The sequence below is a fragment of the Alexandromys fortis genome, unplaced genomic scaffold (assembly GCF_014885135.2).
Source record: "Alexandromys fortis isolate MF-2015 unplaced genomic scaffold, M_Fortis_MF-2015_v1.1 scaffold_40, whole genome shotgun sequence".
Lineage (NCBI taxonomy): Eukaryota > Metazoa > Chordata > Mammalia > Rodentia > Cricetidae > Alexandromys > Alexandromys fortis.
In genome coordinates this window covers 8428215-8446280 of record NW_026067966.1, presented here as the reverse complement: position 1 = coordinate 8446280, position 18066 = coordinate 8428215, and the positions used below count along the sequence as shown (strand labels likewise).

The 18066-nt window shown below is 37.1% G+C and overlaps 1 pseudogene; it reads left to right on the top strand.

Moving 5' to 3' along the window:
• The window catches only part of LOC126508786 (alcohol dehydrogenase class-3-like), a 28878-nt pseudogene that overhangs the window by 851 nt on the left and 9961 nt on the right, over positions 1-18066 (top strand).

The following is an 18066-nucleotide window of genomic DNA, read 5'->3' as shown; positions in this document are numbered from 1 at the left end:
ATAAAATAAATAAAAATAATGTTTTTTTTTTAAAAAGAAGTGAACACCTAGATTGCCCCTACAGAGACAAATAGCTTTTTTTTTGCATTTCAGAAATCCTCTCTTTCTCTTTTATTAGCATTATAGAAGCAATATTGAAAGATTGTATCTAAGTTTTTCTATTCTACTAGGTCAACTTCATTAATTTCACAACTGGCAGGAAATTTATGACATATTGGGCTATTAAGACCTTGTTTTCCCATCCATAGCCAAACTGTCCAATGCTAATGAGTGCATTTATTTTCCTGTCCTTCGAACATGTGTTAATTCTTCCGTCTCTTTTGATTTACGGAGGAAGGATTTTGCTGTTGTTTGCTTGCTTCTTTTGGTTTAACCAATGGTGTTCAGTTGCCAAATTAAAGAGAAATCTCTTCCTGAGTTAGGTGCAAGAAATTTCTCTAGGTCTACGGGTAGATTTCAGGTAAAGTGAAAATGATATTTTTAGCCTTTGTGCTGCTATCTTCACTTGCAGTAATGCTCTCTCAAGTCCACTTGCTTTGTCATTTCTGACTTATTATGATCATTTGCTTTTCTACATATATTAATTCCTTTTAATTTTTCCTATTAAAATTAGTCAATTTTACTTCCCAAATTATTCTTCAGTTGCAAATATAGCACACATAAATTGAGGACTGTAAATTAATTTATTATAATTAGCATATTAGTCAATGGCTATTGCATGTAATGTGTTTCTCTCATTTCTAGTATTTTAATGTTCTCAACACACTGTACAGTTGTATTTTTATTACTTATAAAAGACAAGTATATTTTTTACTGTTGAGTAGTACTCTAGTGTGTAAATGTGCCACACTTTCTTTATCCATTCTTCCACTGAAGGACATCTACGTTGTTTCCAGCTTCTGGCTATTACAAATAATGCTGCTATGAACATAGTTGAACAAATGCTTTTATAGTATGATTGAGCATCTCTTTGGTATATTCCCAAGGGTGGTATTGCTGGATCCTGAGGTAGGTTGACTCCTAATTTCTGATTTCCAAAGTGGTTGCTCAAGTTTGCATTCCTACCAGCAATGGATGGGTATTCCCTTTACTCCGCATCCTCTCCAGCATAAGCTATCATTAGTGTTTTTTATTTTAGCCATTCTGACAGGTGTATCTCAAAGTTGTTTTGATTTGCATTTCCCCGATAGCTAAGGAAGTTGAACATGTCCTTAAGTGTCTTTGGGCCATTTGAAATTTTTCTGTTGAGAATTCTCTGTTTAGTTCAGTACCCAATTTTTAAATTGGGTTATTTAGAATTTTGATGTCTAGTTTCTTGAGTTCTTTATATATTTTGGAGATCAGACCTTTGTCTGGTGTGGGGTTGGTGAAGATCTTCTCCCATTCAGTAGGTTGCCTTTTTGTCTTAATGCCTGTGTCCTTTACTTTACAGAAGCTTCCCAGTTTCAGGAGGTCCCATTTATTCATTGTTGCTCTGATTGTCTGTGCTACTGGGGTTATACGTAGGAAGTGGTTTCCTGTGCCCATGTATTGCAGTCTACTTCCCACTTTCTCTTGGTTCAGTATGGTTGGATTTATACTGAGGTCTTTAATCCATTTGGACTTGAGTTTTGTGCATGGTGATAGATATGGATCTATTTTCATTCTTCTACAGGTTGACATCCAGTTATGCCAGCACCATTTGTGTGAAGATGTTTTCTTTCTTCCATTGTATAATTTTTTCTTCAATGACATCTTGAATTCTGCATCAAATGGATGGAAATATCCTGAGATATTCCAGACCCCAAATTATGAATATGGTATGTACTCACTCATTAGTGGCCATAAACAGACATTGAGCCTATAGTTTGCGATCCAAGAAAAGCTAAGTAATAAGGTGAACCCAAAGAAAACATATATAGATCCTCCTGGAAATTAGAAGCAGACAAGATCACCAGCACCTTCGTCTGGTGACGGAGATAGAGACAGAGACCCACATCAGAGCACTGAACTGAGCTCCCAAGGTCCAGTTGAAGAGCAGAAGGAGGGAGAATATGAGCAAGGAAGTCAGGACCCCGAGAGGTTGGTCCACCTCAGTGTCCACACTGAGACAGTTGCCTGATCTAATGGGAGCTCACCAAAGCCAGCTGGACTGGGACTGAACGATCACGGGATCAAACTGGACCCTCTTAATGTGGCTAACAACTGAGGCAGACTGAGAAGCCAATGATAATGGCACTGGGATTTGTCTCTATTGCATGTATCCTAGTCTATTTGGATGCATACCTTCCTAAGCCTGGATGGAGGTGGGAGGGCCTTGGACTGCCCAAGGGCAGGGTACCCTGCTGTCTCTTTGGACTGGAGGGGGAGCTGGAAAGTAAGTGAGGGAATGGGAGGGAAGTGGAAATTTTTAACGGTATTATTTATAAAGCAATAAAAAAAATAAAAAAAGACAAGTGTATATGCTCTTCAGTGTCAAGCCTGAATTTGAGCTAGCTTCTCTAGGAATAAGTGCCCAGACATTAAAACTTAGAGAACTCACTAACTTCTGGGGATATCACTAGAATAAGTTCAGGAATTACAAAGAAATTTTTTCTTCTATCATAGCTAAGCTCATAGCCAATATGATGACTTCCCCAGTTCCATAATCTTGAGTCAGATAAGCTAGATTGTTTTTAAGGATCAGGTCAACAGCTTATCATCAAACTCTGCCTCTGTTATTTAATAGATTAACCTGTCTCTAATGTAACTATTTATACTAAGGTAAAGGAGATGGAAGGATTCATATTCACATAGAAAATATGTAGGATTCATATTTCATTAAGAAATAAAAAGATTTAAGTCACTCATAGTATGGTTTGAGAGACAGACAGCTAGTATACTATTTTTCTTGTATAGGTAAAATTCTCTGTACCTTCACTTCATCTATAAAATGTAAATATAGATATTATTTAGTTCGTTTAGGTTGCCATGATGGTGAAGTAACATTGATGTCCAGATGTTGTCACTGTCCCTTATAAACTGTTAATTCTCAATAAACGGCAGATACTTTATACATCTCTCCATGTTAGCAAAACAATAAAATCATAAAATGGTCTTGTATTTTTTCTTTGTTTTTAATGTCTCAATTCTTTTGCTTTCTCTCTTTTGTTTCCTAAGACATGGTTCTCTGATTGCCCTGGGACTCACTTTGAAGACCAGGCTGGCCTCAGATTCACAGAGATCCTTTCACCTCTGCCCCCTGAGTGCTGTGATTAAAGGCACGTGCCATCACATAAGACTTTGATCTTAACTTTTCAAACTTTAAAGAAAAGTCTAGCTTTGCCAGGTTCTCTCTCTCCCTATTGTTTCTGCATGCATGCATGTGTGTATAAATGTCTGTTGTTTGTATGCATATGTGTGTGTGTGTGTGTGTGTGTAAGCATGCAGGAGTGTGAACAGAAGTGCAAGTACAAACAGTGACAGTATGACAATGGGAAGTCTTTGGAGTTGGTGAGATTAGAGTAGCAAGCAGGAGTAGAACACTGGACACTTGAGTTTGTATTGTTTGGGCTGTGGCTCCTCCCTGCAGAAATAACAGGGAGGAACTTGAGCTGTATGGGAATTGGTTATAATATTATTTTCATTCTTTAGAATGGCTGATCATTTTCATTCATTAGAGTTACATTTCTTTCTTTGCTGATGGGAAACACACCATCAGTTTTCCATTTTTAAAGACAGAGTTAAATGGGCATGCCAAATTTCTGAGTTTTACTTAGAGTATGGTGAAAATGATCCTCCTAAAACTAGAAATTTAAAAACAAATTGTATATATCTTCAGCTTAAAAAAAGGTCTGATGTGCGTATATGACCTAAAAATCAAAGGTCGCTAATTGTGTATTCTTTATCACTGCTCCCTAAATCTCAAAATGAGCCTAGGGTTTTCACAACCACTTTAATCTAAACTGATGCATTTCTCCTACAAAAATATTTCTAGCATAAATGGTATAAAGTTCCAAACCAGTTAGTCAGTTTTCCCTTGTGACTCATGTATTGGAAATAGAAACAGAAGAAACAGGATACTGGCAACATTGGGCCTTATTGATTTTGTTCTTTATCTCTAACGGAACACTCTTGATCATATGGGTACATGTGTGATCAGTTGATATAGGTGTGGCTGTTTGGAAACTCTTAAATGATAGCTTGTTTTCTAAAAACTTTAGCACAAATGGAAAGTTGATTAGAATTTTATAACATTATGGCAGGGGACATTACGCGGTAATGGCACATGCTTTTAATCCCAGCACTCGGGAGGCAGAGGCAGGCAGATCTCTGTGAGTTCAAGACCAGCCTGGTCTACAAGAGCTAGTTCCAGGACAGGCTCCAAAGCTACAGAAAAACCTGTCTCAAAAAATCCAAAAAAAAAAAAGAAAAAAAGAAAAGAATTTTATAACATTGTGGCAGAGGATAATCGAACCATTTCATTAGCCCAGTTTGATGAAATTGCAAGGAAACACAATGCAAACAATTTATTCAGAACTCAGGAATCTATATCACCAAAATGTAAAATACACCAATAGTTATAAGAGATGTGTTGTTTTCACAAAGGTTTCTTGCAAAATTCAGCCTGTGATTTTTAAGATCTGTAAAAATAACAGGAAACACAGCAAAAGCATCAGCTACAGTGATGCCAGGGCCTCAGCACACAGATGTCTGGTAATTGTCATGTAAAGTGACAAAAAATGAAAGAGAAAAAAAGAGACAGAGGGGTACTCAGCTTCCAATATGGGTGAGGTTTTGTGTTGGAGGCTATAATTTCTACTACATATGTTAATTCTAATATAACCACTGAAGTGGGTATTAATTTCATTTAATTAGGTTCAGAAAATTAGTGTGATTATTCTAAGGTCATATGTCTAATAAATTCAGTTCTTCTAAAATACATTATAAATGGAATCTTACAGAGTATGCTCTTTTGTGTCTTCTTTTTTCATTCAGCATAATTTTATTCTCATAACTTCATAGGAAATAATAGTGGTTCCATTTTATAAAAATCAAGGCCATTATTCTAACCCAAATTTGTTACCTTTCCAGCTTTACACCAGTTTTCTTTTATTACAGAGTCAGAAACTAGTGTAAGGCAAATCTTAGCCCCTGTGAGAACTCTGTAATAGAGAAAACGTTCCATAGCAAGAACCATGAAAAGAACATTTCAACCAGGTACTGCGGCAGCTCCAAAAGAGAGAAGTCTTATTCTAGCAAGTGTACTGACAAGAGGAACTCATATCTGATAATGGGTTGGTAAGTTGATAGAGTGGTTTGAAAAGCATTTTGACATTATATAGTTCATTAGAATGTTTGCAGACTATGGAGTCTGCAAACCAGCTGTTCTACTGTTAGGGCATATGAGTGTGAATACTTAGAATAATGCTTGCGTATGACTGTCACTATATACAAAAGAATTCCAGAGATTACTGTGGGCCAGTGAGACGACACAGTAAAGACACTTGCCATGAAGCTTAATGACATGAGACCAAGTTCCAGGTCCCACATGGTGAAAGTTTTTATCTGACTTCCATTGAGTATATACCATGGCATAATATATCTCAACATATGTAATAAATAAGTAAACATAATAAGACTTTTTCATATTATAGATTGCTTGTAATCATTCCAAACTAAAACTTACCCTCAACTACTGTGGCTCAGGTTTGAATTAACTTAAATATCTATAAAAAGAAACTCCATATAAAATATACATGATTTTCACAAAAGTGCTGACTTAGTAAGATCTAAACAAATTTGCATGTTCTTCTCTTTATCTCTTATTACCAGAAATGTACATTGTATGACTGAGAGAAGCATCAATGTATGGTAAGCTGAGAGGAAAGGCTATAATATCAGTAGTCATAAAACTTGGGGGAGACACGGGAATAGAGGAAGATAGGAGGAAAGAAATAGTGACTGAGAGAGAATTTGGAAACCTCATCCTCATCCTAGGTATTTCTAAATTTCTATATTTTATATACACATATACACAATAAATATATTCAGACACATGTACATATATACACACATGCACACACACGGCCACATGCACACTCGCACACACACACACATATATATATACACACATATATAAATGTTTATTTTTTAACAAACCTTTCATTTAATAAGAAAATTTTGGGGTAATGAAAGACAGTCTAAGCATAAGAATGACAATTTTTCCATCTGGAGACAAAAATATTTTTTCACAAAGAATTTCCATCAAAAACACAAAGAAAAATGTATTTTTTGAAGGAAAAGAAGATAGATATCAGTAACAGGGAGGAAAAACTAAAATCTTCCTACTTGTTTCAGGATGGCAGAATAATCACCTAAAAAAATCAAGTATTAGTTACAGATACAAATCTAAAAGTTCAAATAAACACTAACAACTCAAATTACATATTAAAACTGATCCATTTAAAAAACAAGTTTGATTCATTTCTTTGTAAGTTTATTTTAAACACCACACTTTATTTTATGTATAGCAATACAGTTTACATATGAAATAGCACTGTAATAAAATGATTTTACATATGATTGTGAAAGATGGATTTTCTTTAAAATTCCGCTGACAGTGCAATAGGAAGTAGACATGCCCAGTCACTCAGTATGATTGACTGTCACTTTGGCCCACTTGAGTTTCTTTTAAAATTTGTTTTGTGGTGAGGGAGTCTGTGATATGACAAAAAAAAATTCTCTTTTCTTTCAATAAATTTCCAAAGTGAAAACTAAGTTGAACATAAGAAAATGTATTATAGGGTAAATAAATAAAATGAAAATGAACTCTAAGCAAGCAAAGACCAGAACCACAGTCTTCTAGATCAGACCAAATGAACATTGGGCAAGTCAATAAATATGAATAGTGTGAAACAGTTCTTCATCATATTCAAATATAAATTATGGATTGCTGACATTGTTGTTTCCATGAGGTTAAATGTGAAGGAATTTAAGTTGGATATATCAACAAGGAAAGAGGAAATCTATCATAATAGCATCTTTCTAGATAATTAAGATGACACAGCCTTTTGAAAGCCTTTTAGGAGCTGAGGGTGTGACCCAATGGATAAAGCACTCATTATGTAAACCTGATGATCAGAGTTTGGGTCTCCAGAATATGCCACTTGGTAGAGGAGGTGGTCTCCTATAATCAGTCCCTCTGGATGCATACAAGGGGCACTCTAGGGTCAGCCAGATAGCTAGAGCAATGATTTCCTGTCTATCCTAGACAGGAATGAGAGTCTCCTAAAAAAATAAAAATAAAAAACAAGAAACAAATAAATAACATGTATTGAAACATCGCATTGTATCCATAATTTTATCAATTATTATATGTGATTTAAGAATAGTAAATTTTAAAAGTATGGCTTATAAGACTGATGGGTTGGCTTACCAAGTAAAGGCTCCTGTAGCCAACTTGACCACCCAAGTTTGATTCCCAGGATACACACAATGAATGGAGAAAACCAACTTTCACAAGTTGTCCCCTGATGCCCTCCACTTCCTCACACACTAAAATGTATCAAATCTACAGAACAAAAGTTATTGCTTTTATGACACAATTAAAGTATATACAACCCAAGAGAATTCTTCTAAAAATGTTTTTAACAGGCATAGTTCCTTACCTTTTCCTTCAATTGTGTAAAGGATATTCATAAAACTTATAGTAGTCATTTAGAGTCATAGTTTTCAAAACTAATTCCAGCACTTAAAAACTACTTTCCAAGTCAATAATTACCTGAGTGTTTTGTTTTTAACTTCCCAGTGTTCATAGTGTCCTGAAACACCCAAGACAAATCTAGCCATGTTTCTTCACACTGTAACTTCATATTTGATAACTATATAGGTCATGTAAACTATCCACAAGCCAATTTCATAGTTAGTTTAGTGTGTGAGAGCAAATAAAAATAAGTCAATACTGGAAAAAATTCCAAAATGTACCTTCCTTTATAAAATAGTAAATGAATAGACCAAAATGTTCTTATATTTACCTCCTTTGATTTTTAAATGAAACAAAACATGAATCTTTAGAAACCAAATTCTCAAGAACAAGAGTTGAGAAGTGAAATCAATCGGGTATATAAATCCAGACACTGAAGATGGCAAATGTGTTTCTGAAACAAATTTGTACGACAGCAATAACTTACAGGCAATGTAACCAGGAAGAAAATAAAATTAAGTGGTGATAACTCCAAAGCACAGAAAAAAAATCCTACTGTTTGCAGGTGTTACGATTGCCCACAAAGTAGCCAGTGTGATCTATTAAGAGCATATTAGAACTTCTAAAAGAAAATTAAGTTATTGCATGAGACTAGAGATCGATCAATAGTAAAACACCAGTAACCTTTCTGCGCAGAGCCAGTGTTCTGTTAGACTATATACTGTGGAACATTGTCTACAGTTAGAGTAAACACGCTGCCAGGGAGCTCTGGATCTTTAGGTAGTCTCCAAGTACTTTTACTTAAAATAATAAATGTCATCTCAAGCAAACCTGTGAGTGATATAATATTTTTTTATACTGGAGTCGTTATGAACTTTTTCAGTTGAACTTGAAAAAAAAGTTGTGAGGAGGAGGAGGGAGTCTAATAACGAAGGAGAGGAAGGGAGAAGGGGACGCATAGAACTGAGGAGGTCTGATAGTGTCTTAAAGAATCAGTTCATTTCATATTTACCTAACGTTGCAAAAACTATACATATATGTATTAAATATTGCATGAAGTTGTGACACTTGGACTGACAATGCTCCTCACAAGAGCAATATATTAGGACCAGTACCAGGCATGAGAGGCACCCATTTGGATTTCTTGATCAGAGTAGTCCAACTAGCTCCCAAAACAATGGAGGCTGATGTTTTTGGTTGCCTCTCAGAGGTTGAGGGTAAGTTCTTATATGAAGGTATCAGACACACTGGACCCAGAATTTATATGATTTGACCTGGAACTAACCTGAAAGTCTCTTTGCCACAGTCTAGCCTTTATAATCCCAGAAAGTACTATGTCAAGTACTATGCTGCCAAGGGAGGGAGGCAATCAGTGGTCCTACCCAACAGTTACACCAATGAACTATAATAATTAGCAGCATGACAAAAACATCTCTACAGGTGCAATAGTAACACTTATATCTTTGTGGTAATGAACATCTGTCTAATTTGACTTAATACCCACTCCACAGGAGGGAAATGATGCCTGGACTAGGATTATAGCCAACTACCTGGGGCTAGTTTGGTCATGGCTCTTTGAAGAGAATCTATTATCATCACTTTACTAAACTAGCACAATCATGAACCACATTCTAAAACTTATCCTTATTCTCACAGATAAGTATAGTTCTTATCATAGCTCTTATTAAAGAAGCTTCTTTTCATCATTGCAGAAAACCAGCAGGTCATGATGCAGAGATCAATGGATCCTGTGGAGTCCAGTCCCAAGAATACACCTACAACACAATTCCTGTACATAAGGCTCAGGAAACACTTCGGAAGAGAAGGTGGTAGAAAGATTGTAAGAGCCAGAGGATCAGGTAGTCTGTTGTGAGATCTTGTCTCCTTGAAATGTCAGGGAAGCTACACCCATGATATTTCAACAACATGGTGACTAAGTAAGACCTGAACATTGATAATGTGAATAGACATGCAAGTTCAGAAGCAGTATTTTCACAGGGTCCAAACACCTAGGCAACTAATGACTACCAGGAGAGAGAAAATGAGTGTCTTCCAGAAATGAAACTTTACATTTGTTATCCAACACAAAGTGGTCAGGCCTAAAATCATATACAAACAAAACCACACTAAATTGATCTAGCAGGTTGTTTTTGTATGTTTATGCATAAATATGGAACAATAATAATAATATAAAGGACAATAATTTGACAGGAAGAGGGGGGCACGGGAGGATTTGGACACAGGGAAGGAAGGGGAAGAGGTAATGTCTGTGGGGTCTCATCCATGCACAAAAACTATAGGAAGTCATAGATGCTTGAAGAAGGAAAATTTGTCCCTTTCAGGAATGAGCCCCCCTGTTGGATCACCCCCAGTGATGGGTGATAAGTCATGAAACCATATACATACAAACAACAAAAATAGACTTAACAAGTTTTATTTACATATTTATACATACTTATTCTTGTAAAAATAAAGAAAAAAGAGGTTATCAGCTTGAGTGGTGGGGCATGGGAGAGGGTGGAGGGAGGGTATTTGAGGTAGCTGGAAAGGGAGGGAAAAAGGGATGTAATTCCATTTTACTTAAAGCATTAAAAAGAACCTAAATCCTTCATGATAAAAATTATAAGAAAAATAAAAAAATAGGACAAATGTTGACAAAACTGTTGTATCCATTTTTCCTTGTGTATTTTCACCAGAACTGCTTAGACAATACCAATGATATCATGATATTTTGGTAATTCTCACATTTTGATCAATGTTTTTCTCAATGCTAGGAATCTATTAGTGAACTTAGTCTCTGTAGTTCAAAAGTTTGCCAGAAATTCTATCTAGGTGTGAATTTTGGCCCTTGTTTCAAATGTGAAAATCGGGGACTAGAGAGATGGCTCAGCAGTTGGGAACACTGAATCTCTTTGAGTGGACCTGGCAGTGAATTCCTGTGCCTACATGCTCTGGTTCTGTGGACTCCGATACCCTCTGGCCTCTGTGAGCACTGCACAAATACTGTGCACAGGTGTACATAGACAGAAAACCCATACACATGAAACAAAAATAAATCTTTTCCCCATTCTATTGAAGATAAATTCTTTTCTCCTACAATATATCCTGATTGCAGTTTCTCCTCCCTCTACTCCTCCCAGGTCCTCCTCCCCTCCCCTCCCATCAGGATCCATTGTCTTCCTATCTCTTGGAAAAGATTAGGCTTCTAAGAGATAACAACAAAACAAAACAACATAAAATCTAATAAGATAAAACAAAATCCAACACATTGAAGTTGGACAAGGTAAACCAATAGAAGAAACAGAGCCAAGGGAAGACACAAGAGTCAGAGACCCACTCATTCTCACAGTCAGGAATCCCATAAAAACGCTAAGCTGGAAGCCTTAATATGTGTGCAGAGGAGCTGTGCAGACCTTTTCAGTCCTCTACATGCTACTTCGGTCTCTGTGCTAATGAACTTTGTCCACTTGATTTAGAGGACCCAAAGGGTGTTCTTAAAAAAAGAGGTGATAAAGATACTGCACCTATTGGTTTTGTGGGAGCCTAGGCAGTTTGGATGCTCACCTTACTAGACCTGGATGGAGGTGGGTGGTCCTTGGACTTCCCACAGGGCAGGGAACCCTGATTGCTCTTTGGGCTGATGAGGGAGGGGGACTTGATTGGAGGAGGGGGAGGGAAAGGGGAGGTGGCGGTGGGGAAGAGACAGAAATCTTTAATTAATTAATAAAGAAAATAAATTAAAAAAAAACAAAATTAAAAAGTAAAAATAAAGAGGTGATAAAGTAGTGATGAAATGACTCCTAATATTTTTGCTACACTCATTGATCTGTTTCATATCCAACTATCACAGAGAGGCTTTCCCTTCAGCAGATGAAAACAAATACAGAGACTCACAGCTAGGCATTACACAAATGCACGTGTGCATGCACGCACACACACACACACATACACACAAAACAGAGAGGGAAGAGAGAGAGAGAACACTCAGCTCTATTCTCTTTTGTTTTGTTTTGTTTTGTTTTTCAAGAAAGCATTTCTCTGTGTACCTTTAGAACTTGTCCTGGAACTCACTGTAAACCAGGCTCACCTCAAACTCACAGAGATCTGCCTGTCTCTATCTCTCAAGTACTGGGCTTAAAGGCATACGACACCACTTAATGGGAACATGGAGCTCTAAATGTGATGTTCACATCAGAGCTCAGGGAACACCTTGGAAGAGGAGGCAGAAAGATTGTAAGAGCCCAAGAGAATTGTGTATACCAGGAAAATAAATTTTCTTTTAAAAATCTGGATATCAATTCAGTTTAGAGGCACAGACATCACTATTGAGTATACAGATAATTGGAAATTTGCTTATTTTCTAGTGTAGAACTTTAAGGCAATTCTAAAGCCATTTCTGACAACTCTCAGTACTTCCCCTCCTCCCCTGGGAACCAAGGACATAATAGCTATGCATGCACGTACTGAGATGTTGGGAACTTTCCATTTCCCTGAATAGGGGCAAGAAAACCCTTAGGTGTTGACTCAGTTACTGATGTTTTGACTTAGTCCCTGGGAAGGGGCAAAGTGACAGTCAGAAGTTTCCCTTTACCTTATCTGATCTGGCAACCACTCTCCAGCCAATTATTGGTAATAGCCTTTTTGAATAAGCCAATCATGATATTTAAAGAACAACCCCCAGACACCCCTTCCTTCTGTGGTTTTTCCCTTTAAAAATAGCCTGTACCAGACATTCAGGGTCTTCTAGCCTCCCAACTGCTGGAAGACCCTGTCATGACAGAATTAATAAAATCTTCATGCTTTTACATCAGTTGTGATGAGAGATGGTCTCTTGGGGCGACTCCTCCTCAGTGACTGGACACTAGGGCCCAACACTAGTCATTCTTTGTTCATGTTAGACTGCTTGTGCTTTTATCATTGTAAATATTTCCAGGTTTTTAAAGCTGTTATATATAGGGACTGGAAAGATGGCTCAGTAGTTAAGAGCATAGGTCTCAAGTTCAATTCTCAGCAACCACATGGTGGCTCACAACCATCTGTAATGAGATCTGATGCCCTGTTTTGGCCTGCAGGCAGAGCACTGCATATATAACAAGTAAACAAATAAATCTTAAAAAAAATGAAATTGCTATATAATTTTCTCATTTTTGTTAGAAAAACATTTTGTTCCTTTCTATTTTTGAGTGGATTTCCTATCTACTTCTTCAAATTTTGTATATTTTTTATTTCTACTCTTGGATTCCGGAGTTTTTCTTGTGTCCCTTATGCCTCCGATTGGCTCGATTTCATTAAATATTTTCTAGATATTGGTCTATCATTATCAGTTTTGTAGTCGCATTTATCGACTACTTTTGTTTAGACTCCAGTTCAAAGCATTTTGGTTGGCATAGATTCTCTGCTGGCTTCCGTGTGAATCGACCTTACTTCTGTTTTCTGTCTATACAACTAATGCTTATTTTTCAAACTAGTTCAGTGTCTTCTTCCTTTTGCTCTTATGCTTTTATCTTCACTGCTACTTCAAACAGCTCTCAGTACCAGACTTGCACTTGTCCTGAGGCAACAGAATAAACGACAATGTGAAAATCATAGCATTCTGTTCTCTGGGCTTCTCAGCAAACACAGAGGAAGTTAATTTTGACTGGGTGGGGGTTGGAGGAAGAACTTGAATTGCAGTCAGCACTTTGTTTCACTCCATGCTATTTGGAGACTACATGCATCTCAAATCACCAGTGGTTAGACAAGTACTTCTCTAAATTTCTAATTGTTGGGAAATGGTGGCAGTGTGGCAAGCTGTGCATCCTGGGACTGTGCAAAGCTTCGCAAGAGGACTTCAAACATGTGAAAGGAACAAATTCCAACTTTTAGAATTTTAATTTAAACATTTTAAGATTATAATGTAATTACATTATTTCTTCCTTCCCTTTTCTCCTTTAAACCCTCCCATGTCCTCCTCCTTGCTCATGTTAAAATCCACGGCCCCTTTTGCCTTAATGGTTGTTCTTGTATTTGGATGTGTTTGTGTATTCCTAAATATTTTGTGTATTTAGGAATACACAAACACATCCCAGTTCAGTCTGTATAATTTTATTTCTATGTATGTTTTCTGGGCTGAACATTTGGTATGGGATAACAAACTGGTGTGATTTTTCTATGGGCTATTTCTCCTGCTCTCAGCATTCCTTAGTTGCCTATAGTTCTTCCTTTAGGGTTGAGGTCTCATGGTCTTTTCCCCATTGGCTTGACATGCCTATTGGTGTTGTCCTTTTTAGCTCACGTTTGTGGTCACATTGGTGAGATTTTAGAAATATAGCTTCTGACATTAGTAGGAGAAAATCTTACAGGAAACTCTCCTTTCTTCTTACTCCTACATTATTTCTTTCAGTATTCCACAATATTTAAGCCTTAGGCGTGGGAATTGTGTTGTAAATATATCTGTTGGGACTGAGGTCTACAGCTCTGGTTTTTGATCAGTTGTTTACTATATTGTTCTCTATCTGTTGCAAAGAGAAGTTTTGTTGATAAAGGGTGAGGACTATACTTCTTTTGCTAGATCTGGAAGGATGTGAAAGATCTGGTTGGTAGTGAGGTTCTAAAACTTTTACGTTTAAGATGGTCAAAGATTATGTTTACTCTTAAATAATACATTGCTTTGAAATATGTGTACAGTGAGGAGTGGCTAAGTGGACCTTATTGACACGTGCATCCCACCAGTATATGTCTTTTTCTGTGTGGTTTGAATATGTAAAATTTCTATACTCAAAAAATTTTAAGAACATAAAACATAGTGATTATCAATTGGCCAACTTTGTTTGTGATGCTGGAGACTAAACCCAGCAGCTTTGTAATGTCGGTTCTTTTCAGGTGCTGAGATTAAAGCCTAGAAAAATCTAGAGTTTTTTTTTTTAAGATGTTTTATATTGTTAATAGTAGTCATGTTAAGGAGATTTCGAAAAAGCTGCATTAAAGATTGCTACCTTTATGTCTTATTAAAGTGAACTTTTCTTATTAACCCTCTATCAAACATACTGAGGAAATACATGTGATACATGACAAGAAAGTTTGAAAAGGTCTGAAATTTAGAGTGGATGATAGACACCCACTATGTGCTAGTTGAATGGGTATTTGTGCCATTTTTTCTTTTCAAAGGAAGCATTAGCCTTTTACATGAAAGACCTTCTAATCCTTTCACTTAATAAACTTCAATATTATATTTTACATAATGAGGAATAAGTTTCTAGTTTATTGTTAGAATTCTAGCACACCTCTTCCAAGGCTCAGGGAGCCTTCGGAAAGAGAGATTGGAGAGAGGGTCTGAGAGTATGCTAACACTGAAGAGGTAGCTGCAGGAGCTGATACCTGCAGGCGGTTGGACCTGGCATCATTCATTATGCAGGCTGAGTGGATCATCAGATCCCCGCCCTTCCCTGAGAGATATCAGGGGCACATAAGCGATGCTGGGAGGAAGGAGGTGTCATTGTTTTTAGTGATGTAGCAACTGATGAGTGCCCATGTTCCAGCAAATATATCACAGTCATATATAGAAGTAATGACAATAAAATTCAATTTTCTCTCTCTCTCTCTCTCTCTCTCTCTCTCTCTCTCTCTCTCTCTCTCTCTCTCACACACACACACACACACACACACACACACACACCACCACCACCACCACCACCAGCACAGTAAAGACTGTAGACACTGTAGAATTTAGAAATAATAATGTACTTTCTATTTCTGGTGAGTTGAAAACCAGACCACCACACAATTGCTTACACAACTTATTCATTTCACTCCTTTAAATCACTGGCCCATGTGGTCCCTGCTAGATTCTCTTGATGTAGGAAGGTCATTTGTCAATCTGTTGTTTCATTGGTTAATCAATAAAGAAAACTGCTTGGTTTGATAGGTCAGAAAATTAGGTAGGTGGAGTAGACAGAACAGAAGGCTGGGAAGAAGGGAAGTGAGCCAGACGCCATAGCTCTTCTCTCCAGAGCAGACCCGATGAAGCTCCAGGCCAAGATGGACGTACACTAGAATCTCCCTGGTAAGACACCACCTTGTGGTGCTACACAGATTATTAGATAGGGTTAAAGCAAGGTATGAGGGTTAGCCAGTAAGAGACTAGAGCTAATGGGTCAAGCAGTGTTTAAATGAATACAATTTGTGTGTTGTTATTTCGGAGCATAAGCTAGCCAGGCAGTAGGGAGCTGGCAGCAGGAATGCAGCCTCCAGTTCCTTCTACAGAATTCTCTATTAGCAATAATATAATTTTCATAAAATTCTCCTTGAAGTTTTATTTTTCTTTTGAGATTTTTAAATTCCCACACTTGTTTATTAAATTTACACATATAAAAAGTTATATAAATTTAAAATGTTCAAAAATAAGTTTTTCCATGTGATCAAAATGGTAAATTATATTGTAATTAATTATTAAACTCATGAAAATGTAAATTGTTCTTATATTTGAACATAAAGCATATGCCACATACCCTTCTTGCTTCAAATTCATGATATTTACTTATTAACTTTTAAATTTTATAGGAAAGTTGTTCATATTTCTTGCTAGTCCTTTACCCCTGTATCTATACTTCACTGTACCTACCTGACCTATATCATCTGTATCTTTGATTATCTATCGGAAAACAATTTTAACAGAATTCTCTCGTTAGCTTGTACCAGATGGTGAGGATATCTATTTTCTCCTTTTGTGGTTACCCTTTGGACAATGGCTGGCTGTCACTTGACACAGGTCAGATGGTTCTGGGTTCTGTGGTCTTTAAACTTGTACTCCTCCCTCTTCTTTCTGAGACCTAAGTGACTTTAATAAGAAAAGTCTGTAAATAAGCAAATTAACTGAAAACTCCAATAATAATGCAAACTTATCCCTAAAAATTTCACAGCCTGAGAATGATTTTATGTGTTTGAAACCAATAAAGGCAGGTATAACATGTTAAAAGCTGTAGGAGGTATGTTTATAGATATTATATATATATACTATATACTAAATATACAGTATACATTATATATACAAAAAGTATTGTGATCATCTCCACCAGTGGTTTTTATTTGGGTTATTTCTTAAATATCTATGCCTGCCCATTCATCATCTTTATGAAACTCATGATATTTTAAGATAATAATGTCTTTTACACGCCAGGATTACAGAGATGATAGACATTGAAAATAATTTCTGGAAGGTACATATATAATGAGTGAAAGGCATTCCATGTATCATTTACAGTTGCCTCTCTAGCTTTTGTCTTTAAAATGACTTATTTAAAATAAGATGGTTTTTACCCCAGAGTTCTAGAATACTGTGATGTTCTTTGTCCTGCAGTGGAAGTCAGTGTTTTGTTTGGGAGAAATACATAGCTATGACTTAAAGAGAGCTTTGTCACTCTTTAAGAGTGCAGATAAGGCACTCTTGAGCAAGAATTGTTCATCAGGTAATGACTTTCCAAATAAAACTAAGAAATGCTCGCATCTTGAAAGCAGAATTTGTTCCGTAAAAGCCGTGAATGAACTGTGTGAGGCGTTATGTTGGTTCTTGTCACTCGGCTGTCCCTCTCCAGGAGGCAGGAAATTTCATCTCTTTGAAATTATGGATGGAAAAGATGAGAGACAAAGGAATACAAGTGCTCTTGAGGCCACCATCAATGAATCATTATTCATTAAACTGGATCCTGGGAAATCAAAGTCCTTGTGGATTTTAATAATAATACTATTTTCGTTATTCAGATACAGTTTTCCAGTCCCTCTTATGTAGGGATAAGTCCCACCCCTTAGGGGGCGTGTTCGCCTCAGGCTAAAGTTTTCCTATAAATTTGGTGAGCATGCTCCCAGCGCTTGCTTCTGCTTTCCTGGACTCCGCAGGAACGGTGGTTCTGTAAGTCTTTTCCTCCATTAAAGCTGTATATATTTTGACAATCTGTCTGCATTCATTTACGCCGTTACATTTTGGCGTCCAACGTTGGGCTATTTTGCCCCCGACTCAAGCGCGTAGCCTGCTAGCTAACACAGCATGCTCCCGGTGTCATTTTCTTAGTTTGTGACTCCGGCCCCAGGGCTGAGTCCGAGATACACTCGGCCTTCAGGCCCATAATATCCAGAGAGGCAGGCGGATCTCTGTGAGTTCAAGGCGGCCAGGCTGTGGTGGCGCACGCCTTTAATCCCAGCACTCAGGAGGCAGAGACAAGTGGATCTCTGTGAGTTCGAGGCCGACCTGGTCTGCAAGAGCTAGTTCCAAGACAGGCTCCAAAAACCACAGAGACCACCACCGGCAGGAACCAGTCATTGCAGGTAAGAGAAAAAAATTTTCTTTTATAATTAAAATGTCTGAACACGTTACCATTCAAGAATTTAACAGTTTTTTTAATTGTACCATGTGGGAGATTTTACAAGAGGTG